The sequence below is a fragment of the Ictalurus punctatus genome, chromosome 23, assembly GCF_001660625.3.
Source record: "Ictalurus punctatus breed USDA103 chromosome 23, Coco_2.0, whole genome shotgun sequence".
NCBI classification, from domain to species: domain Eukaryota; kingdom Metazoa; phylum Chordata; class Actinopteri; order Siluriformes; family Ictaluridae; genus Ictalurus; species Ictalurus punctatus.
The window spans coordinates 14,033,050-14,048,606 of record NC_030438.2 but is presented as its reverse complement, the minus strand read 5'-3'; positions in this window follow the sequence as shown (position 1 = coordinate 14,048,606).

The window sequence follows — 15,557 nt, the reverse complement described above, 5'->3', positions numbered from 1 at the left end:
GCATTGTTCATTAAAAACCCTTTGATAGATGACCAAAACATTTCTTAATTGGAAACAGAGTCCTGGTTTTATTTGATAAATTCAATCAATCCTGCTCTCAGTTGAGAAAAAAAGTCTTCATTCTGCAACAAAAAAGTATTAAATCGCCATCTGGATGGTTTATAGGTTGTAATAATCTGAAGACGTGCAAATACAGCAGTATGATCAGAAAAACATTGTGGTAGAAATTTAATATTGATTTGACCTGAAAGAAGCGATGATGAAAGTAAAATATAATCAATTCTTGAGAATGATTTGGGGAAAATTAAGTGTATTCTTTAGCTGTTGGATCATGAAGTCACCAAACATCACACACGTCGAAATCTTTAGTGAACATTCTCAGCGCTGTAGAAGACTGAGATTGCGCTACTGTAACTGATGAGTTGGAACGGTCCAAAATTGTGTCAAGCATGGCATTCATGTCGGATCCAACAATAACTGAATAGTCCTGGAGAGATAGTAGGGTTTTCGAAACATTTGGAAAAAAGGAAGCGTCATATGTTTGGAGCATATATATTGACAAATGCAAACCTCCTTCTTTCTATTAAAGTACAGCAATATGCAACTCTACCATCATCAGAGCCTTGTGTTCAATAATAAGTTAGAGTTACGTTTGAATAGAATTGACAAGATTTACAACTGGATGATACTATAGGAATATAATGCCTGTTTTGTAGTCTTTGGGTGTCGATGGTGGTAAGGTGGGTTTCTTGAAGAAACACTACAATCTTTTTTCTGTGTAAAAGATCTAAAACCCATGTATGTTTGATAGGAGAGTTTAACACCTTAACGTTAAAAAAAAGTGTTTATTCTAGCCATAGTCTGTAGTTATAGTGTTCACACAGAATAACATGTAATGTATAGTCCAGGTTATTAAGCATACCATGAAAGTTTTCACAGCTACATGCAAAAGCAAAAACAAAGATAGTACTGAGTGCTTTATGTGCCTAAGCACCCCCACTCTCTTCCATATCTCCCTTTGTTACAAAACAGGACTCAAGACAGGAAGTAAGTGCAGGAGTGCAGTCTTTATTTGCCACTTAAACACACGAGGAGGCGGGAAACCAGGCCTAAACATAAAACTTGAACTCAAGCACATAGCATGAAACTTAAAAGGGTGTGGAAACTCTACCACCTTTAACTAACTTAAACTGTTCTCCAACTAGAAACGAGGTAGGAGACACTCCTCTAATTTTAGCATGAACACTTCATTTAACTAGATCATGAACACTTCATTTAACTAGACGTAGTATAAACACCCTCAGCTAGGTGTAACCTAAACACTCTTAGCTATGACATGGCATAAACACTCTAAACAAGGCCTGGCACAAACACTCTTAACTGGGTTTGGCATAAATTCTCTCAACTAAGGAACAGGAAAACAGACAGAGCATGGCAACATCACAACCTGGCACCATTATTCATTCCATCATCTTCTTTGTTAGTCCTTTCACCATTAGTCTATTCTCAGACTAGACTAGACTAGACTAATGCCGTGCGATGTGCACAGCAATGCGGGGGGGGGGGGGGGTCGTCAGGTTCGTAACACCCTTTAGCAAGCATCTGTGGCGATTTCAAGGCAATGTCTAAATACTATTTACCTTATTTGCCCCCTATGAATTTAACAAATGAGGGAATTAAAATTATAGAATTAATACTCCCAAACTCAGAAGAACAGTCTAAATTGCAACAATTTTCTGGATAACTGGATTTTAATGGCAACCAGATTTAAACTAAGAATTGTAGCCCTTTTTTTATTATAGGTAAACAAGCATACAATAGTTAAACAAGGCCTTTACATATAACAGTCTGACCACCTGCATATGAAAATTGCTTAAAAGAGATTTAGAATCAAAATGCAATTATATAGAAATGAAAAACTAGTCACCATTTCACTTTGGTGAATTGAAACACAAGTGTACACTGAAAAAGTCTTTGGTTAATGTCTTTTGTTTAATGTATTGCAAAGGCTTGACAGTAAAACCTTACAAAAGTCAGCCTCCTACACTGAAGTTTAATGATCTACAAGCAGTAGGAACTGTTGCGGCATCAAGAGCCTTGAGATATTTTTCAGTGTCCTCCGGAGATTTAAGTGAGTATTTCTGACCCTTGTGGGTGACTCTCAGCGATGCTGGGTATATCAGGAAAGTTTCGGCGCCTTTCTGGTGAAGCTTGAATCTTACAGCCAAAAACGCTTTCCTCTTTTGCGCCGTCTCATAACTGTAATCAGCATAGAATTCCAGGCATGCTCCTCTAGACAGAGTCGGTTTTGCTTTCTGGGCTCTTTGAAGGATGACCTGCCTGTCAGGATAGCAGAGGTGCCAGAATATCAACAATCGTGGTTTAGGTGGGTTGAAGTTCAAGTATACTCAATGAGCTCTATCAATCTCGATTTGGCTTGAGCACAGAGAAAGGTCAGGGTTACATTGAGGTAGTATTTTCTGTAGAAAGCCAACAGTATCATCCCCTTATATTTGTTTTGGTAAATTAACCAGGCAGACATTGTTGTGACATGATCAGTGTTCGAGGTCCCCGCGCTTTTGCAGCATCTGTTCTAGCTGAGACAGCTAGAGGTTTGTATCATTTTTTGTTTTGCATTAACTGCCTTGGAGATTGTCCACTTGAATTGTGATCGATGCCATACCATGTCTCCACCCCGGCTCCTCTGGAAAAAGTCAACATGTTGGACAATACCATCCTCGGACCCTTGAGTTTTGGTTGGACATTTTAATGAGAGGGGCTGGACCACCAGGGAAGTGTTTCATTGGCATCATTGGGGGTCTGTCATGTATTTCCCCTTTGCAAATAGTGTTGCAGGCAGAGGCTTTGCCATGTGTGTTTTGTTTTGGTTCATGTACTGTCTCCACCTTTGTCCTGCCAAAGGTTGGTTGTTTATCTTGTGTGTCTTTATTTCCCACACTTATTTTCAGTTCACCCTTTAATTAGTTTGCATATTTTAATCATTGTTTTTTAAGTATTGTTAAGTGTTTAACTGCCTGTATTTAACCACCTGTCTTTACCAAGCTGTTTCGGCTCTGTGTTGCTGTATTCCAGTTTTTAATCTTGTTCTGTCTCCTGTTTGCTATATTTTGGACTTGATATCAAGGAAGATCACCTTGATCTCCTGACCTCTGCCTGTTTCATGTCCATGATTATGATTCATGTTTTGGATTGGTCTGCCTGCCCTTCAAATAAAACATTGAAGTACATTTGCATCCGTCTCACCTCCCCTTCAATGCCTTCAATGATAATATCTGTAAGGCTAAATAAAACATGATGAGACTAAGGTGTTCTCAGAAGGACAAGAGAATCAACAGCATAACAATGTTAAAATGAAGGTGTATAAGTGGATGACTGTTCAGCAAGGGGATGTATAGTGAGAACTGCAAAAGGACAAACAAATAAATCATCTGTAATAACTGCAGGTGCTCTCTCTCTCTCTCTCTCTCTCACACACACACACACACACACACACAAATAAACAAAACTAAACTCTGCAACTTTCAACCCTGTTACTTATTTAAGAACATGTAGCTATTGTTACCAAAGAAACCTTGTAAACATAAGATAAAATATGATAACACAATGAGATGGGTTAACACATTTTTGAATGGCTAAATGCATGTTTAGTTAGATGTATTGGTCAAACCGTGAAAAAAAAAGATTTGTTATAGAACGCTATACTATTCTTTCCACACCTTTTGGAATGATGTGATGAACAGATTATCGCACCTTTTGGCTTGTACCATTCCATTATCTCCACCAGCGCTCTACTTATTGCTATAACTTGTAACTATTGCTAATAAAAACATCTTATTAAATTGGAAAACCAAACATATATAAATTTAGCTGCTCCTGTGGTCTTTGACATTATTTATCTTGCATTTTAGGAGATTTTATATACAGCTCTTTGCACCATATGGCTACCTCTGTTTGCCAAACCACCTCTGGTGTTTATTGCCACAAAGCTCTATTTTGGTTTTATCTGACCATAGAACCCGATCCAATTTGAAGTTCCAGTAGTGTCTGGCAAACTGAAGATGCTTGTTACAACAGTGGGTGTACAGGTTTTAGCTGGATTTAATGAAGATGCTAGTCCATCTCTGAGGCATTAGCAAATGCAGACATGCTTATACAGCATGTTATTGTGTGATGCTCAAAGCTGCAGAATAATGTCAGATTGAATGGACACTGTTTTCAAATCTTGCCACAGATTCTCAATCAGATTGAGGTCTGGGCTTCGACTTGGCCATTCAGTGACATTCTGGATTTTGGATTTGAACCATTGGTTCAAGGGCCATTGTCCTGTTGTCCTCTACACCAGTCTCAAGTGTGTTGCAGACTGGAACAGGTTTTCTTCTAGGATTGCCGTGTATTGCCTCAGTAAACCTTGTTTTAAGCCTTGTTTAGAATTTTGCTTAAACCCTTGTTTTGAGACCCTTGTCCCTTGTTTGTTGTCCCTACTGATGAAAAGCATCCCCACCACATGATGCTACCACTACCATGCTACACTTTTTTGGATGGTATTCTCAGCATGATGAGCAGTATTGGGTTTCCATCAAACATAGTGCTTTGTACAAGAGCGAAAAGTTTGTGGAGTCTCCAAAATGCCTTTTGACAAACTCAAAAAGTCTGATGACTTTCTTCTCAACATTCTTCCATAAAGTCCAGATTTATGGAGTGTAACTATGGTTATCCTGTGTACAGTTTCTCCCATCTGAGCCGTGGATCTCTCTAGCTCTTTCAAAATTAACCTTGGGCCTCCTTTCATGGTCACTGAGGTTCTCAGGTGAAAGTATGCCAGACAATCCTGCACTTGGATGCCAAACAGCAGAAATGGAATAATTTACACACCTGTGTTTATGAGCATTACTACATATGTTAGCAGTTAACTGCATATTCCAAATAAAAATTGATTATAAGTTCTTTGTTTATCTTAAGCAGTTGGAATATACTGTGATGCCATGGCTGTCAACTGAGTACCACCATGCCCAGAAAACTATAGTTAGCAACATGGAAACCAAATGCAAGTACACCAGAGGCAGGGTGAGGCAATGCCAATCGAGGGAAGATGATGCATTTAGGGCAAGTGAACTTCAGGATCACAGATCATCTACCAAGAGTGATACAAAAGGTATTACCATTCTTTAAAATTATCCTACATTTAGAAGCCAAAATGGTTAAATGAGATATTTAGTTAGATATAATCTGCTAATGCTGCAAACAAAATGTAGATGGAAAGTCTGATGAATTTCCTTATTCAGTTGAGTCATGTCGCTTAACCTTTGTTTTATAGAACAGAGGAATAAATCACTTGGCTGACCAAATCAAGCATGAAATTCACTGGTCTTGAACAAGTGTCTGGTTTCAAACAGCGGCTGTCAAATGGGACCAACCAGGGACCTCTGTGTGTGTGTGTGTGCGTGTGTGTGTGTGTGTGTGTGTGTGTGTAGATTTGTGGTAGAGTGTCTCTGAGCGAGAAATGAAAAGATTAGTCTCTTCCTCTTCCACCTGCTCTGTCTATTTCAGAAGTAATTTCAGTTCAAGGGAACTTCCTGCAGCCAATCCTTTAGGCTGGCCACTGGAATGGACATCAAACAAGGACTCAAACTTTCCCATACTGTCGATAAGCCACACACCATCAAGCTGATTCAAATGAATTCATCCCCATTATGGATGCTGAATGAACTGGTTATATAAACCATAAATTTGCAGATCTATTGAAAATATGTATGCTTGCACATTACATATTATCCTATCCAAAATAATGTGCATGCAAGGAGAGGCATTTACTGTCAACATAACTAAATCAACAAAAAATGTTCAAATCCTCATAGCGTGTTACAAACAGATAAGGATGGAGTTCTCCATCGTTACGTGCTTATTCATTTAGTGTTAAATTATAGCAGGCCCAGCAAAACATCCAAATGTACTTCCTAAATAATAGGCAAGAACAAGTGGTTGTGTTCTGTAAATGTTTTGGTTTTTTTTTAATTAATTTTAGTCACATGACATATGCAACATCATCTGAACTGGATACAAATGTTTATATGGCCATCACTCTTCTATAACCCACTTTTGATCAGATAGAAATTTAATTTGGATTGCCATCAACTAAAATTGCAGTGTGCAGTATATTAATTCCGATCACAACCTGACCATCTTTTATTAGACTTTTTGTCCAGAAATATAAATACATTTTGTTTACATACCAGTACATACCAAAAACTTACCAATATATTTTTTTCCAGGATTGAAAGCATTTTTCTCCAGACCTATTTCTGTGTATTTTTTAAATAATCTAACAAGTTGTTTTTCTATTCCTAATCTTACAAATGCATTTTTGCCTTTTGAACTGCCACATGTAACTTCTGATTTTTCAATCTCATGATAGCCTGCTATACTTCACTGACACTTCTTGGGTCTTCAGCCTGACAGACATAGAAACAGACAGACAGACAGACAAACAGACTCCAGATGCACACACAACACACATACACACTTTCTCCTCATCAGGCTGTTCTCCATTTCCAGATGAAGCTTTTTCTCCCGTTGTATTTGTCACCGTGACATCATGCTTCTTTTTAGGTAGTTCTGAACTTCAAAACATAACAAGAAAGGGTGATGTAATTATCAGAGTATTTTATAATATCAACAATATTTAACTTATATTAACTTACAGAGGCGTATGGGTTCCATTACTGCCTCACAATTCCAGAGTCCTGAGTTCAAATGTCTTCAGTGTTTAGCACAAACAAAAGAATTGGCCTTGCCATTCCATTCCTTTCAGATGGGACTGTATATACACAATATAGCTAAACCTGCATTTAGCTAAACCATGCTAAGAAAACATTTTTCTAGCTGAAAGCATAATATAAAACACTTGACAACTGCTAGTGCTAGCATAATTCTACTCGTAAGTTCCTTATGCTTCATCCGTGAATGTTTAATTACTCGTCTAGAACTTTCTGGATGCTATCTTTTTCGCTGTGTCCTCCAACTTGTGTGTGGCACACCTATAAAATATGCAAAAAGAAGAAACAATATTAATGGACCTGAGGTGTGTAACTTGATAAATAAATAGGTCTTCTAAAATCCTTGCAAATCTTACTAAAGTTTCAAACGAAGCTGTCTGGTTTCTCCCTAACCTCCAAAACTCTGTAGGAATATACACAAACTGTTTGATCACTTTCTACTGAAACTCTAACAAAATGTTGACACTTTTTTATATTCTGGAAGAATAGTTTGTGCATAGGGAACATAGCAAGTTTCTTTTTTTTTCTTTTTTTAATGAACCTAGTCAAAAGAACTAGTTAAGAGAGGTTTCTAAAGGAGCACCCAACATAATTTCACTATTTAAAGGACCCTAGATTTCAGATCTATATATTCAGATTTCAACATTATGGCACTTACTGTCATAATAACCAAAGACTCTTATTTCCAGAAGACATAACTTTCATTCTTAACAGATAGCCACCAACTTTTCTATGTTAATATTTGTTAAATGTTTTTGCTTGTATCTTTCTCATTTGTAAGTCGCTTTGGATAAAAGCGTCTGCTAAGTGAATAAATGTAAATGTAAAATGTCTTCAATGTTGGCGTATTTTTTTTTCTTTCTACCTATTGTAATTCAGTACTCACTTGCCGTAGACATGGGAAACATCTCCCACTGTTTTGAATGCAAGAATCTAGAAAAAATAATAATAATAAAAAAACTACTACTACTACTACTACTGATGATAATAATAATAATAATAATAATAATAATAATAATAATAATAATAATAATAATAATAATAATAAATGTCCAAGGAACTGTACAAGCAAATACTGAAAATTACTTGCCAATATTCAGTATAACAGCACAATTGTGATTGTGATAACTGACATTTTGGACACAAAATTGTCAAATAATTTGTTAATTTTTGCTTCATGAATGTAAATACTCTAAATCCCAAAGAAGACATACTCACTGATAGCCTGTCAGCTAGCTGGCTAGCTACTGTACCTAATAATGACTTTACATTCCCAATGAAATTGGCTTCCCTTCTTCCTTTTCATTTTCTTCTGATGAGCTTTCATATTTTTCAGTCAGAAGTAATTTTCATGAAAAATGTATTGTTTGCCATATCCACTGATGATGTCACTAATGTGATTACAATTTCAGCAGTACTGTTGATGGAATAGGAATTGTGTGTGTTGAACACATAAAGAGAAGTGATACAAACAGTGTAACGTCCCACTGCAGATACACTAAATATAAGCACTCTTGGAACACCACTCATCCAATTAAACTAGTGGACCTGAACTAACTGGTGTATAAATTATATCTAATGGCTGAAGTACCAACATTCATGTGCGCTACGCAAACTAATACAAAGACACATAAAGGGAGTCTTAAATTAAATTAAGTTAATTTACTATGCTACATAATACATTTCCTCTTTCTTATTTTATCTGTAATAAAAAAAAAATTAAAAAATGTAAAAATATAAAGATAGATTTTCCCAGTCTGGAAAAAATCTGGGACACATAGTGTTTTAAACAAATGTGAAGATGACTGCCTCTGCTGAAAAATGCATTGACCCATTATTGTACACCATGTATTAGGATTGTTGTTTTTGAAATACACACACTTTTTCATCTGTCTCAGTTATTAACACTCTCCAGACCTGTGAGTTCCCCTCATCCCTCAGATCAGCTGGTCATCTGACTGATTTAGTAGTTTTTGCTCATGGTGCAGCATCTACCTTTTTCATTGGTTCTTTCATATGATTTCTTGGATCTCACAGTTGCTCTCGGGGTTAATCAGCATAGTCTGAATGTGATCATTGCAGCTGAGACAGAAAACTGACTATCCCTTTCAATTGGGCATGTTAAGGTATATAGTGCCCACAGAGTGATCAAATATCCATTATTTGTTCTATTTCAAATTAGACAAAGTGGTACTTCTTTGGAATACCACTAAGATCTTAACTAGGTAGCTGTTTAAAAGATTGAAATCAATATTTTATTCAACACTCGTTGTTTTATTCACAAAATAACAAGAATACTAAAAGTATCTTCAAAACCAGCACCTGGGGGTTTTCAACCTGTGGGACACACCCTCTGGGGTGCCGTGAGCCACAGACAGCTGCTAGATCTGCATGTTGTCCCAAAAGTCTATATACATTGGGGAAATTAAGATGTTTTAGCAAAATGTAACACTTTTTACAAAACATCCTCTACATGATTGCCATTTCTTTGTAAACACACAGAGTCGTCTATCCCACTCATGGTGAACTCGTGGTAACACATCCGGTGTTGTGCGTGTAATTGCACTTCAAATGCATTCCTTTAAATAATCTTTGTGCTGTATCTTTTCCTGGTACACCAATATGTTCTTTTTTGTCAACGGCATTCTTAAAGGCTATCTGAAATATATATATATATATATATATATATATATATATATATATAAATATATATATATATATATATATATATATATATATATATATATATAAACTAAGCATGGAAAACTTTGGTGGTTCAAAAGCACAGAAGTGTCATGAAATGTGCATAAAATATGGTTTTATGTGCATCATACTAAACGAAGAATCTCGTCTACAGTGTGTTATGTTTCAACATACTGGCACAATGACGTTTTGAAATCTGTAAAATTAATAAGACACACAAAGCACTCAAAATTCAGTTGAATCATCTGTAAAGAGTCAGGTATGATTACCCAAAGTTTGACAATGATGCATGAATTTACAGTGCCAGACAAAGCCCAAGCATCCTTGTTTCAGATGGCATATTTGTTGGCCAAAGTAAAATTTATTTAATTAATTAATTAAGAGATTTTTGCAGAAACCCTAATTTGTCCATAGAGGTGGCAAATGCCGTGCTCTGATGATACTATTAGACACCGTATCACTGATATGGCAAGCAACATTAAATGTCAACCAGAAATTTTCATTGCAATTAACATCAATGGATACCTCAAATGCCTCCCAAATATTTGTATTTGTCCAGTGTTTTTCTTGTTTTTTCTTTTTTTTTTGTATATTTGTTAAACTCGCCATCAAATTGAATGGACTAGGTGTCGATCAGTTGTGTGGGTGTGTGCACAGACAATACAGATGCTGTGTGGGGAAGACAAAGGACTCGTGGCAATGGTTCATGAATTAGCACCACATGTTAATTTCACACATTGTATGATTCACCGGGTGGCCCTTGGAGCAGAAATTCTTACTTTGAAGTTAAAGGAGTTCCCTTTCAAAGGGAACTTCACATTGTGTTAGCTGAAGGCTGTGGGAAGCACCCTCGTGCGTGACCAGTATCTGAAGCTTGTGTAACATCATGCATATTTATAGGCCTGCCGTGATCAGGTGACGTGGCAATTGAGCACGTCATGTGATATATGAATGATACCTGTGAACCGTGCCGTCAGCCATATTATCTTCAGCGAGACTGCATGTTAGTCATTTGCGTAACGAAAACAAAAAGACGCTTCATTTCCTCTATCTTTTCTCAAAATCTCTGGACTTTTCTATCCCTTTAAAAAAGAGAAGAGAAAAAAAGAATGAGCGTGAGAGATAAGTATGAGTGTGAGAATTCAGGAAGTGTAATACGCCTTGCTCTCACTTCATCACGGGGAGGACTGCACACTTTCTGTGTGAAGTGTTTAGGGGTGGAGTACGTCACGGCAGCCCTCAAGAGGTCCGACTGTGAACGCCTTACATTAGGCAGCTCCGCTTGCAACTTCCTCTCTTCTCGGAAGCCGAAGTGAGTTAGGTTTCAAAGCCTCGTGGATCTGGGCTGTCTGAGGTCTGGGGGATCTCGTATGGATCTGGCAGTGGAGCCAGAGACGAGCGCTGCTCTATCTCTTGCTCTGTCTTCCAGGTTCGGCTCTCAGCTGGATTTTGGAGCTCGCATAGCGACTCCTCCTTCCGCTATGGAAAGCAAAAAAAAAAAAAAAAACACACACACACACAAAAATTACTCCAAGGAGCCAGAAGGGAGTGCTAAAACTGAGAGCGCATACAAGGAGCTGCTTAAAGTGGGGGCAAACATCCTGTTGAGGGAGGGGCTAAGGCCCAGGGATTGGTGACTCCATCCACAAGTGGTGGAGTCCATATGGTGGAGGTTTGGCCAAGCGGGAGTGGATATGTTCCAACACACTGCCCGCTGTGGTTCGCCCTCACTCCTTCCGCACCATTAGGGCTGCACGTCATAGTGCACATGTGGCCGAGGTCACATCTATATGCTTTTCCCCCGATCGCTCTGCTCCCACAAGTTCTACCGAGAGTTCGCCAAGATGGTCTACGTCTGCTGCTAGTAGCACCTTATTGGCCAGCTCAAATATGGTTCTCAGAGACAATATCCCTGCTAGACGGCACTCCTTCGGAGATTCCCATCTGCAAGGATTTACTGTCTCAAGCCGGAGGGCTGATATATCACCCTCGGCCGGAACTATGGAAACTGTGAGTCTGGCCCCTGAGGGGCACCGGCTCGTAGATTCTGGTCTCACAACTGAGGTTGAATGCATACCTTTCTGTGGTCCTGGAAGGTCTGTCAGGTGCCGCATTTGAGCCCTTAGTGTCAGCCTCTGAGAAGCTTCTGACTCTAAAGGTAGAGATCTACAAGCTCTCTGTTGCCCCTTCCTAACTTGACTTTACCCCTGGATTAGCCAAGGCCTTCCTGTATCCTAGGCCAGATTATATTCCTAAAGTGCCTACATCTGCTGCCCAGCCAGTAGTGTTGCAGGCTTTCTGCCCTCCTCACAGCAGAACAAGAAAAATTGCACTGATTGTGTCCAGTAAGGGCTCTCTGTACTTATGTCCACCACTCTGGACAGTGGCGTAAGTCAGAGCTGCTGATGGTCGGCTTTGGCGGAGACAGCAGAGGTGATGCTGTGTTGAAACAGTGCATCTCTAATTGGATAGTGGAAGCTATCTCGATCGCTTATGAGGCGCGCGGTTTCACTACGCCTCTGGACATAAAGGGCTCATTCCACTAGGGGTGTCACCGCCTCAAAGTCTTTGTCCAAATGGGTATCCTTACAGGATGTGTGTTCTGTGGCTGGGTAGTCTACACCACACGCATTGATTCAAAATTTTCCAGCACTATTGGGTTTGTAATCCCTTCATCACCAGTGCATGGTGTCACTTGTCTTTCAGATGGTTGCTTATTGAAAGCAGACTTCAATTCAAATCATCTGTCGGGGTTTTGGCTGTCAGCTGAGGCTGAAAATATCTTGAACTTGCATGATTCACATTTGATGTATTTGATGCCACAAATTGATTCTGCAAAGCAACATATTCTGTACTTGCTTACATCATCAGCAAGCCCTGCTCACATTTGTTGACAGGTGATGATGTATGACTCGCTAAACAAGCTTGCAAAAACAGACTCAACCATCTCACTGAATAAGATAAGCTGTGTGCCAGGTTCTAGATACTAAGAAGAAAATGGACAAAATATCAGATAAACAGATAATTATTTGGAGGTCCAATGCAAATGCCCTAGAATTATTCTATGAGCAGAAAATTAGAAATTTCCAAGCAGACAGAACAGAATTATACTGTATGTAATTAGATTTCTAATTGTATTATGAGGGTTTGAGAATTTCCCTCAGACATTAGTCATTGTTAATGATTTGGTTGGCTGTGGCTCAATATCCAAAATACAACCAAAATTTAGAAATATTTGCGGTTTATATATTTGTTGGTGGATAATTAAACATTATGTAAATGTAACATAGGGTTCTCAGTTGGAAGAGGATCCATGTGCAGAGGGTATTTATTTAAATGAAACAGCAACAACAAATTTAGACTAAAGGAAGTTAAATATAAACAAAGACTTAGGCAAGGCAAGAATCGATGGCAAGACAGAACCATAGGCATGAGTCTAACACAATGGCTGCATCCGAATATCCATACTATCCTACTACACAGTAGGTGAAAAGCAGTACGCCAAAGGAGTAGTATGTCCAAATTCTCAGTATTCATTTGTAGGCGAGAAATATCCGGATGACCTACTGCTTCCGCAGAGATTCTGCAGTATGGAACCACTGGACACTGTGGATACTGCCCTATCCCACAAGGCAATGGGACTGGCATGGAAGAACTGTCAGAATCTGTGCCACGTAGTATGTCCAGATTGTGTCCATGTTTACCACGTATACCTATCATGTACTGTGTCAACGGCCAAGCCGTAGGTACTGAATTGAACGCAGTAGGTACTGTCATAGTATGCAATTTCGGATGCAGCCAGTGTCATGAAGTGAAGTTAAACATTTCAGAATGGAACACAGAACAAGAGCCATTTAGGCACATGTGGTAAAGAGCTAAGATGAGAAACGTGTGCATACAACTACTTAAAATAAGGAGAACCAGCAAAGAAAAATCTAGATTGCCCTCTGGTGGCATGCTGATGAACTGTTTGTGGTGGATACTACAGTGAAACTACTGTACAACAGTGTAATTTTCCACATTCTCTATTTCTAAGAATTTTATGTAAATTTTCTTTACTTTTCCGCAGCCTTCGACATGGTCAATCACAAGATTCTTCTCTCTTTGCCTTTGAATTAGTGGACATTACATTAGTATCATTAGCATGATAATGCTTTGCTTCCTACCTTGAGGGATGGTCTTATGAGGTTCCACGGAGGAGATCTACTTCTGTTCCATGCAGACTCTCCACTGGGGTCACAAGGCACAGTGCTAGGTCCCTGGTCCTCAGTTCTTTTGCACTTATACCTGTTCTTACAGTGAAGTCATATTCTCAAATGCTTTATTGTTTCTTAACCGAACTATGCTGATGATACTCAACTCTCTACTTTCCTCTAACAGACACTCATGTTTCAGCTTGCATCTCAGCAATGCTATTAAAACTGAATTGTAAATCCTTGGTGCTCACATCAACATCTTGTGAGCTTGTTTGGACCATACCATCTGACCTTGCACAATATCTGGGGCTAGTTCTGTTTACAACCAAATATCTGTCTTACATCACATTAGGAACCTGAAACTTATGTATAGATTTTTTATTACCAGTAAATGGCACTGTCATGAAATTTGTTGCATAGCCTCAGGTCATGTTCCTGAAGATGTCTTCAAAGTTTTGTGTCAGTATGCAAAGTCATTGCTGAGATAGAGCCTCACTTCCTGTTTGGTGGCTTTGCTGTCAGATATGTTAGCCCATTATGGACAAACTGTTTTGAGTATTCAAAATTTGCTTTATACCATTTGTGGGGATGACTATATGCCATGTGCCAAATTTGGTGATGATTGGTCAAAATGTGTAGGAGGAGTCATGAAAAAACAGTTTTTGACAAAATCCAAGATGGCAGAAAATCTTAGGTGGAAATTGACTGCATAGGGTGCATTGAACTTGTGCCAACCCATATTATCAAAGCATGCATGGTGTTTAAATTTGGACACATGGTTGAAAAGTTATGACCATAAATGTACTTCCAAATTATGCCCAAATGTTACCCAGTGGTGGCACTGGATCATTGGCAGCACCTGGCCCAAATTTGTTCAGAATGCTCCTTAGACGCTCCTTAGTGAGTGTGCCAAATTTCACCACTTTTTACCGAAGAGGAAGAAATAGAGGAAAATGTAGAATAACAATAGGGTGCCTACACGCATTTGATGCTTGTCCGCCTAATAATAAGAAAAGGTAAAATAACAACAGGGTGCCTATGCACCTTTTGTGCTTGGCCCCCTAATAATTTGACTTTTTTCATTATAAATTCAAAATATCCACAAACAGGTAAATCATGCATAAAACTACATAATAAATGGCTGACAAATATATTTTGTGTGACACCATCTGCACCTTAACTGCACATCTGCATTTTAACTGATTCCAAATCCTCAATTACAAACATGATCAAGCTTTAGTAGGAAATCAATAAGACAGCAGTTAGCTCATCTATATTACATACTTTCCTGGTAATGACTTCAATGCTTTCCTCAAATGAAATCAAAAGCATTTTACATTCAGGGAATGCAAGAGTGTAATGTGTCTGTCTTTTCTCATCTTTCAATTTGTTTGCATAAAGCTGAACTGTGCCTAGCAAGACAGATTTCATTGCATCTACCACAAGCACCTTACCATTTAAAAATATTATTTATTTATTTATTTATTTATTTATTTATATACACACACACACACACACACACACACACACACACACACACACACAGAGAGAGAGAGAGAGAGAGAAAACAAATACATTTTTTACAATTTTATTGCCCTGGCTTATTTTCTGTGAGGAACATGTAAAAGAGAATTATTTTTTTAACACACATCCTACACCAACCCTACACATTTACATCACTCACAAGGCCCTTGTGTGAATTTAACCAAAGAGTCATAAATGGTTGAAAAAAGTACTTCAAAACAGACTGGTAATTATAAAACATTTAGTTCTAATCCGCTAATTTGATTGGTTGAGTGGCATTCCAAGAGTGCTTATACTTCCTATAATCGGACTGGGATGTTTCACTGTGTGTGCTTGTTTG